Genomic DNA, 9349 nt, shown 5'->3' on the forward strand with positions numbered 1-9349 from the left:
GACAGGAAGAGAGTGAAACAGTAGAGAGAGAAAGAGAAAAAGAAAGAGAGTTAGTAAGACAAAATTTCCAACCTAATACTGGCCGTGAGTAGCAGACTGACATTTAAAGAAGAGAGAGAAAAAGTCAGACAGGCTGGTGTGATATGTGATATTTTTCAGCTGTTTCCCTCCAAATGAACTCAGAGGACAGGCTCCGGTAAGAAACAGCACTGTGAACAGTTCCATTAGTGTTTTTGCGAGTATTTGCATGTGTGTGTCTCGTTTTGTCACCATGTGGAATGTCTGATATCTGGTGGAGTGCATGGCTGTGTGTTCATGTTTTACTATCCTGGTGGGGACTGACAACCGTAAAACCTTATCTTTAATCAATTGATGTGAAGTAAAAGGATGTTTGACTTAAGGGTTAGGTTTTGAGTAGATGTTATAATACGGTTAGGGTTAGGTTTTGTGTTTGTTATAATATGGTTAGGATTTAGGTGTTGAGTAGATGTTGTATTAGGGTTAGGGTTTAGGTTTTGTGTAGATGTTATAATATGGTTAGGTTTGGTCTCAAATAAGATTGATATGGTGTCAGCTCACTTGGTCAAGGTCCCGAGAAGAGGGGAAAAGTTAACATGTAGTGCAGGGTATAGCTAGTTGAATGTCCATTCCCGTTTGTAAAAGTGGCACTGTTGAGACAAAATGGGTCCCGATAGAATTGTGTATTATGTCATGTGTATTAATTGTCTTTTATTTTACTGCTTAACTTTTATTTAAACTGGCACGGGAATTGAGAAGTGAATCTCGTTTCAGATGGCGACCTGGCCAAAGACATGAACAACTGCAAGACAACACTCAGTTACACATGAATATGACAATCAAAAGCATTATGTAAAATGCAGTAAGCAAGAGATGAATCTGTTTCCATATTAGATGATAATTCCCAAGGTCTGTTTCACTGAATATATTCTCAAAAATGTTACATACAAATACATCTTTATGACTGTAGAGCAAACAATAGTAAAAATTACAAAGTAAACATACATAACATGAAACATCTCTTGGAGTGTTACACCATCTTGAATACAATAATGCCTGAAAGTATGTTAACCCTTTGTGCAGTAATATATATTTTTGTGTTCACCATGAAATCCTTATTTAATCAGAACCAGCCTTTTTTATCTGTAATAACAGATTTATAGGCTCCAATTCCATGTTGGTTTAGAATAAACTATACATGCAATAGGAAACCAATGTTAAAAAGTAATTAGTGCATGTACAAAAATAAGTAAAACCCCAAGTTGTCGTGATTCTGGAGAAGGCTATACAACCATCTCAAAATGATTTGAACTCCATTAGCATGCTGAAAGGATTTACCATGACAACAACTTGCCTAAGTGAACGCCCCCAAAATATCCCCAAGAGCCCAAGCAAAATAATAAATCAGGCAAATGCCAACTTAAACATAACATCTGGATCATAACATTATTTGCAAACCTCCCTAGCTGCATCTTAGGTTACTGTGAATGTGTCAACAATAAGAAGAACCCAGGAATCGACATGGCATTAATGGGAGGATCGCTAGGAAGAAGCCTCTGCTGTCAAAACAGAACCAAAATGCCCGTCTTAACTTTACCAGTGACCACCTAAACTTTTACCACCAATAGAACCTTCCCGACAGTCAAGCATGTTGGTGGGAGTTTCAAGATTTGGGGCAGCTTTTTGTCTTCTGGACCAGGTCGACTGAACATTGTGAAGGAAACCAGGAATTCTGAGGTACAGAACGTCAGGCCATAAGCCAAGGAGATAAACTGGTCTGAAAATGGGTCTTCCAACAAAACAATGACCCAAAGCATTCATGGACTAAAGAATGGAACAGGAGAAAGAAGATTTGTGTTTTGGATTAACCAAGTGATCTTAACCAAATTATTATTGCCTATAGGATACTGCCTATAGGATACTGCCTATAGGATAATGCCTATATGAAATGTTTACTCCAAGTTGTTGCTGCTAATTATCGTTGCTAATCTGACTACCCCCCTGGACCAGGACAGGAGGAATCAGGGCACCAGGTCAGAGTGGACCAGAAGACCAGAACAGAGGTGATTGGAACTGAGGTTACCAGGGCAGAGGGGACCAGGTCAGAGGGGACCAGGGTACCGGGGCAGAGGGGACCAGGTCAGAGTGGACCAGAAGAACAAAACAGAGGTGATTGGAACAGAGGTTACCAGGTCAGAGGGGACTAGGGGACCAGGGCAGAGGGGACTAGGGGACCAGGGCTGAGGGGACCAGAGGACCAGGGCAGAGCGGACCAGAAGACCAGGGCAGAGGGGACCAGAGGAGACCAAGTCAGAGGGGACCAGGTCAGAGGGGACCAGGTCAGAGGGGACCAGGGCAGAGGGGACCAGAGGACCAAGGCAGAGGGGACCAGAGGACCAGGGCAGAGCAGACCAGAAGACCAGGGCAGAGGGGACCAGAGGAGACCAAGTCAGAGGGGACCAGGTCAGAGGGGACCAGGGCAGAGGGGACCATAGGACCAGGACAGAGGGGACCAGAGGACTAGGTCAGAGGGGACCAAGTCAGAGGGGACCAGAGGACCAGGTCAGAGTGGACCAGAGGACCAGGTCAGAGGGGACTAGGGCAGAGGGGACCGGGTCAGAGGGGACCAGGTCAGAGGGGACCGGGTCAGAGGGGACCAGGGCAGGACATGACATGCATCAGTATAGGTAATGAAATCTCTCAATGGAGTCTATCATGCAGCATTGCATTTTATCACTGGTGCAAACATACCAATTCATCATTGTCTTTTCTACATCTCAGTTGGCTGGGACTCCCTGACATCCAGAAGGCCCAGACATTGGTTCATGTTTGTATACAAGGCTGAACAGCAGGAACTTACAGGCTTACTGTGATATCCCAAGAAAGAACTGGTTTGGGCTTTTACACAGCCCACTCCCCAAAGGAAATGTAATGTAAATGTAATGTTTGATACATTTCCTTTTTGTTGTTCATTGTGTTTCTTATCGCACGTGTGTTGAATACTGGAAATTTGAAATTCTATTTCACATTTTATAATGTAATCTATATTTTGGATTTTTAGTAATCTATATTTGACATATGTATGTTTATTTTATCATTGCTGTTATAGAAGTTCCAATTGCAAAAGACCCAAGTCTCAGCATGATGTAATTAAAGGAAAATAAACAAGTCAATAAATGAATAAGTCAATAAATAAATTAGGGAAAATGTTACTTGGTGAAATAGTGCTGTTAGTGCCAAGATAGTGAACATAACATTTTAATGCAGAACAGTGCAGTTATTAGGTTGACAGTCTGGAGTTTGGAGGTGTTTGGATGTGTTTGGAGAAGTTTGGATGTGGTGAGAAAAGCCTTGTAAAAACAATGCCCTTACATTGTGATTCTACTAACCATATGGAATTGTATTAAGATGGAGAAGCCATAGAACACCTATTTTATTCTACACAGATATGCTTTGGGAGCTGTACAACCAACCCAATACCAGAGATCTAAGGAGGAAAAAAGCATTATTTCCTCTACTGTACTTTCATTTGGATGAACAAGACTTGTTGCCAGATCTGCATTGGAGATTAAATATCTTTGTAGTGTGAACTGGTGAAATGTCAATGGTCACGTGTCACTTTCCAAGGCAACATGGGATTCTTCCATGACTGACACTTCAATTACTGAGGTCTGAAGATATGGACTTGTTCAATGTGTATTGGAGAAAAATGAGGTGACAGGCTGAATATGTCAGTGAGACGGTGCATTGTTCTAGTGACAGGCTGAATATGTCAGTGAGACGGTGCACTGTTCTAGTGACAGGCTGAATATGTCAGTGAGATGGTGCATTGTTCTAGTGACAGGCTGAATATGTCAGTGAGACAGTGCATTGTTCTAGTGACAGGCTGAATATGTCAGTGAGACGGTGCATTGTTCTAGTGACAGGCTGAATATGTCAGTGAGACGGTGCATTGTTCTAGTGACAGGGTGAATATGTCAGTGAGACAATGCACTGTTCTAGTGACAGGCTGAATATGTCAGTGAGACAGTGCATTGTTCTAGTGACAGGCTGAATATGTCAGTGAGACGGTGCATTGTTCTAGTGACAGGCTGAATATGTCAGTGAGACAATGCACTGTTCTAGTGACAGGTTGAATATGTCAGTGAGATGGTGCATTGTTCTAGTGACAGGCTGAATATGTCAGTGAGACAGTGCACTGCTCTAGTGACAGGCTGAATATGTCAGTGAGACGGTGCACTGCTCTAGTGACAGGCTGAATATGTCAGTGAGACGGTGCATTGTTCTAGTGACAGGCTGAATATGTCAGTGAGACGGTGCATTGTTCTAGTGACAGGCTGAATATGTCAGTGAGACGGTGCATTGTTCTAGTGACAGGCTGAATATGTCAGTGAGACGGTGCACTGCTCTAGTGACAGGTTGAATATGTCAGTGAGACGGTGCATTGTTCTAGTGACAGGTTGAATATGTCAGTGAGATGGTGCATTGTTCTAGTGACAGGCTGAATATGTCAGTGAGACGGTGCATTGTTCTAGTGACAGGCTGAATATGTCAGTAAGACGGTGCACTGCTCTAGTGACAGGCTGAATATGTCTGTGAGACGATGCATTTTTCTAGTGACAGGCTGAATATGTCAGTGAGACTGTGCATTGTTCTAGTGACAGGCTGAATATGTCAGTGAGACGGTGCACTGTTCTAGTGACAGGCTGAATATGTCAATGAGACGGTGCATTGTTCTAGTGACAGGCTGAATATGTCAGTGAGACGGTGCATTGTTCTAGTGACAGGGTGAATATGTCAGTGAGACAATGCACTGTTCTAGTGACAGGCTGAATATGTCAGTGAGACAGTGCATTGTTCTAGTGACAGGTTGAATATGTCAGTGAGACGGTGCATTGTTCTAGTGACAGGCTGAATATGTCAGTGAGACAATGCACTGTTCTAGTGACAGGTTGAATATGTCAGTGAGATGGTACATTGTTCTAGTGACAGGCTGAATATGTCAGTGAGATGGTGCATTGTTCTAGTGACAGGCTGAATATGTCAGTGAGACGGTGCACTGCTCTAGTGACAGGCTGAATATGTCAGTGAGACGGTGCATTGTTCTAGTGACAGGCTGAATATGTCAGTGAGACAGTGCATTGTTCTAGTGACAGGCTGAATATGTCAGTGAGACGGTGCATTGTTCTAGTGACAGGCTGAATATGTCAGTGAGACGGTGCATTGTTCTAGTGACAGGGTGAATATGTCAGTGAGACAATGCACTGTTCTAGTGACAGGCTGAATATGTCAGTGAGACAGTGCATTGTTCTAGTGACAGGCTGAATATGTCAGTGAGACGGTGCATTGTTCTAGTGACAGGCTGAATATGTCAGTGAGACAATGCACTGTTCTAGTGACAGGTTGAATATGTCAGTGAGATGGTGCATTGTTCTAGTGACAGGCTGAATATGTCAGTGAGACAGTGCACTGCTCTAGTGACAGGCTGAATATGTCAGTGAGACGGTGCACTGCTCTAGTGACAGGCTGAATATGTCAGTGAGACGGTGCATTGTTCTAGTGACAGGCTGAATATGTCAGTGAGACGGTGCATTGTTCTAGTGACAGGCTGAATATGTCAGTGAGACGGTGCACTGCTCTAGTGACAGGTTGAATATGTCAGTGAGACGGTGCATTGTTCTAGTGACAGGTTGAATATGTCAGTGAGATGGTGCATTGTTCTAGTGACAGGCTGAATATGTCAGTGAGACGGTGCATTGTTCTAGTGACAGGCTGAATATGTCAGTAAGACGGTGCACTGCTCTAGTGACAGGCTGAATATGTCTGTGAGACGATGCATTTTTCTAGTGACAGGCTGAATATGTCAGTGAGACTGTGCATTGTTCTAGTGACAGGCTGAATATGTCAGTGAGACGGTGCACTGTTCTAGTGACAGGTTGAATATGTCAGTGAGACGGTGCATTGTTCTAGTGACAGGCTGAATATGTCAGTGAGACGGTGCATTGTTCTAGTGACAGGCTGAATATGTCAGTGAGATGGTGCATTGTTCTAGTGACAGGCTGAATATGTCAGTGAGACGGTGCATTGTTCTAGTGACAGGCTGAATATGTCAGTGAGATGGTGCATTGTTCTAGTGACAGGCTGAATATGTCAGTGAGACAGTGCATTGTTCTAGTGACAGGCTGAATATGTCAGTGAGACAATGCACTGTTCTAGTGACAGGTTGAATATGTCAGTGAGATGGTGCATTGTTCTAGTGACAGGCTGAATATGTCAGTGAGATGGTGCATTGTTCTAGTGACAGGCTGAATATGTCAGTGAGACGGTGCACTGCTCTAGTGACAGGCTGAATATGTCAGTGAGATGGTGCATTGTTCTAGTGACAGGCTGAATATGTCAGTGAGACAGTGCATTGTTCTAGTGACAGGCTGAATATGTCAGTGAGACGGTGCATTGTTCTAGTGACAGGCTGAATATGTCAGTGAGACGGTGCATTGTTCTAGTGACAGGCTGAATATGTCTGTGAGACTATGCATTTTTCTAGTGACAGGCTGAACTTGTGTTTAAACTTGTCATACAGAGCTGTTCCAGTAACTATGTAGCCAGTCTCTGCAGTTTAACACTCACTATACAGAGCTGTTCCAGTAAATATGTAGTCAGTCTTGTTGTTTCACACCTCACTACACTGTTAATGGACATCACTTCCTTTATTATAACCTGTCAGTGGAAGGCATTTGAATGCAGCTGCCGTGTGTGTGTGTGGTCTTTGTGTGTGTGCATGTGTCTGTGTGTGTGTATCTGTGAGTGTGTGTGTCTTTGTGTGTGTGTGAGTTTGTGTGTGTGTGTCTGCGTGTGTGTGTGTGTGTCTGTGTTTGTGTCTGTGTGTGTCTGTGTGTGTGTGTCTCTGTGTCTGTTTGTCTGTGTGTGTGTGTTTGTGTGTCTGTGTGTGTGCTCATGTGCATGTTTGTGTGTAGGTATGTATAGCAGGAAATCACCTGCCTTTGATAGAAAAGCAATATGCAAAACACAGAAATAAATTATATCAACAACCACTGATCTACACTATACTATACTATACTACACTACAACACACTATACTATACTATACTACACTACACTACACTACACTACAAAACACTATACTACACTACAATACACTACAAAACACTATACTATACTATGCTATACTATGCTGACAAAACACTATACTATACTGTGCTATACTATGCTGACAAGGTGGGATGAGGCTGGATAAGTCTGGATGACTGAGGTTAGATAAGAATGGGTGTGTCTAGGTGAGACAGTATAAAACTGGATGATGTTGGGTGAAGTTGGGTAAGGCTGGGTGTGTCTGTGTGAGGATTGTATAAGGATGTGTGTATCTGGGGGGGTGGTATGAGGATGTGTGTGTATTGGGGGTGTTGGGGGAGGATGTGTGTGTATTGGGGATGTTGGGGGAGGATGTGTTTGTATTGGGGATGTTGGGGGAAGATGTGTTTGTATTGGGGATGTTGGGGGAAGATGTGTGTGTATTGGGGATGTTGGGGGAAGATGTGTGTGTATTGGGGATGTTGGGGGAAGATGTGTGTGTATTGGGGATGTTGGGGGAGGATGAGGATGAAGCAGTAGTAGGTTGGGACAGTCTGTATCATTTCATATATTTTATTAAAAAACATTTAGTTTAATGTACTAGTTAGTAACATGTTTTAGTTCTTTATGCTGGTTAGTAACCTGCCAAGAACTTAGATAATTACTGTAAGTTGTCTTTCAGGAGAACTGAGGGCAGACTGGGACTGGATCTGAATAGGAAAACCACACAGAGCAACACCTGGACTTAGTTACAATCACGTAGAGCAACACCTGGACTAAGCCTTTTATAATAACACAGAGCAACACCTGGACTAACTCAGTTAAAGCTGCACTGAGCAAAACCTGGACTAACTCAGTTAAAGCTGCACTGAGCAACACCTGGACTAACTCAGTTAAAGCTGCACTGACCAACACCTGGACTAACTCAGTTAAAGCTGCACTGAGCAACACCTGGACTAACTCAGTTAAAGCTGCACTGAGCAACACCTGGACTAACTCAGTTAAAGCTGCACTGAGCAAAACCTGGACTAACTCAGTTAAAGCTGCACTGAGCAACACCTGGACTAACTCAGTTAAAGCTGCACTGAGCAAAACCTGGACTAACTCAGTTAAAGCTGCACTGAGCAACACCTGGACTAACTCAGTTAAAGCTGCACTGAGCAAAACCTGAATTAACTCAGTTACAGCTGCACTGAGCAAAACCTGGACTAACTCAGTTACAACTGCACTGAGCAACACCTGGACTAACTCAGTTAAAGCTGCACTGAGCAAAACCTGGACTAACTCAGTTAAAGCTGCACTGTGCAACACCTTGAATAACTATATTACAAACACAGAGCAATATTTATTCAGTTACAGCTCCTGGAATAACCGTGCATAGCAACACCTGGACTACCTCTGGAATAACCGTGCATAGCAACACCTGGACTACCTCTACAATAACTGTGCAAAGCAACACCTGGACTACCTCTGGAATAAATGTGCATTGCAACCCCTGGACTACCTCTGGAATAACCACATAGAGTAACATCTGGACTAACTCTGGTATAACCACATAGAGTAACATTTGGACTAACTCTGGTATAACCACATAGAGTAACATCTGGACTAACTCTGGTATAAACACATAGAACACATCAGCATACACACCTGAACACATCAGCATAAACAACTGAACTCATCAGCATACACACCTGAACACATCAGCATACAGACCTGAACACATCAGCATAAACAACTGAACTCATCAGCATACACACCTGAACACATCAGCATACAGACATGAACATATCAGCATAAACACCTGAACACATCAGCATAAACACCTGAACACATCAGCATACAGACCTGAACACATCAGCATAAACACCTGAACACATCAGCATACAGACCTGAACACATCAGCATAAACACCTGAACACATCAGCATACAGACCTGAACACATCAGCATAAACACCTGAACACATCAGCATAAACACCTGAACACATCAGCATACAGACCTGAACACATCAGCATGCACCTGAACATATCAGCATACACACCTGAACACATCAGCATGCACCTGAACATATCAGCATACACACTTGAACCCATCAGCATACACACCTGAACATATCTGCATACACACTTGAACCCATCAGCATACACACCTGAACATATCTGCATACACACCTGAACACATCAGCATACACACCTGAACACATCACCATACCCACCATACCCACCTGAACACATCAGCA

At 43.2% G+C, this 9349-nt stretch overlaps 1 long non-coding RNA gene across 1 annotated transcript; it reads left to right on the forward strand.

Moving 5' to 3' along the window:
- LOC117594374 lies at nucleotides 1-8015 on the forward strand. Its single transcript, XR_004575646.1, has 2 exons — nucleotides 1-196; nucleotides 7790-8015. It is a non-coding gene; the product is annotated as an uncharacterized LOC117594374 (long non-coding RNA).
- The last annotated feature ends 1334 nt before the right edge of the window (nucleotides 8016-9349 follow it).

Source organism: Esox lucius, chromosome 4, assembly GCF_011004845.1.
Source record: "Esox lucius isolate fEsoLuc1 chromosome 4, fEsoLuc1.pri, whole genome shotgun sequence".
NCBI classification, from domain to species: domain Eukaryota; kingdom Metazoa; phylum Chordata; class Actinopteri; order Esociformes; family Esocidae; genus Esox; species Esox lucius.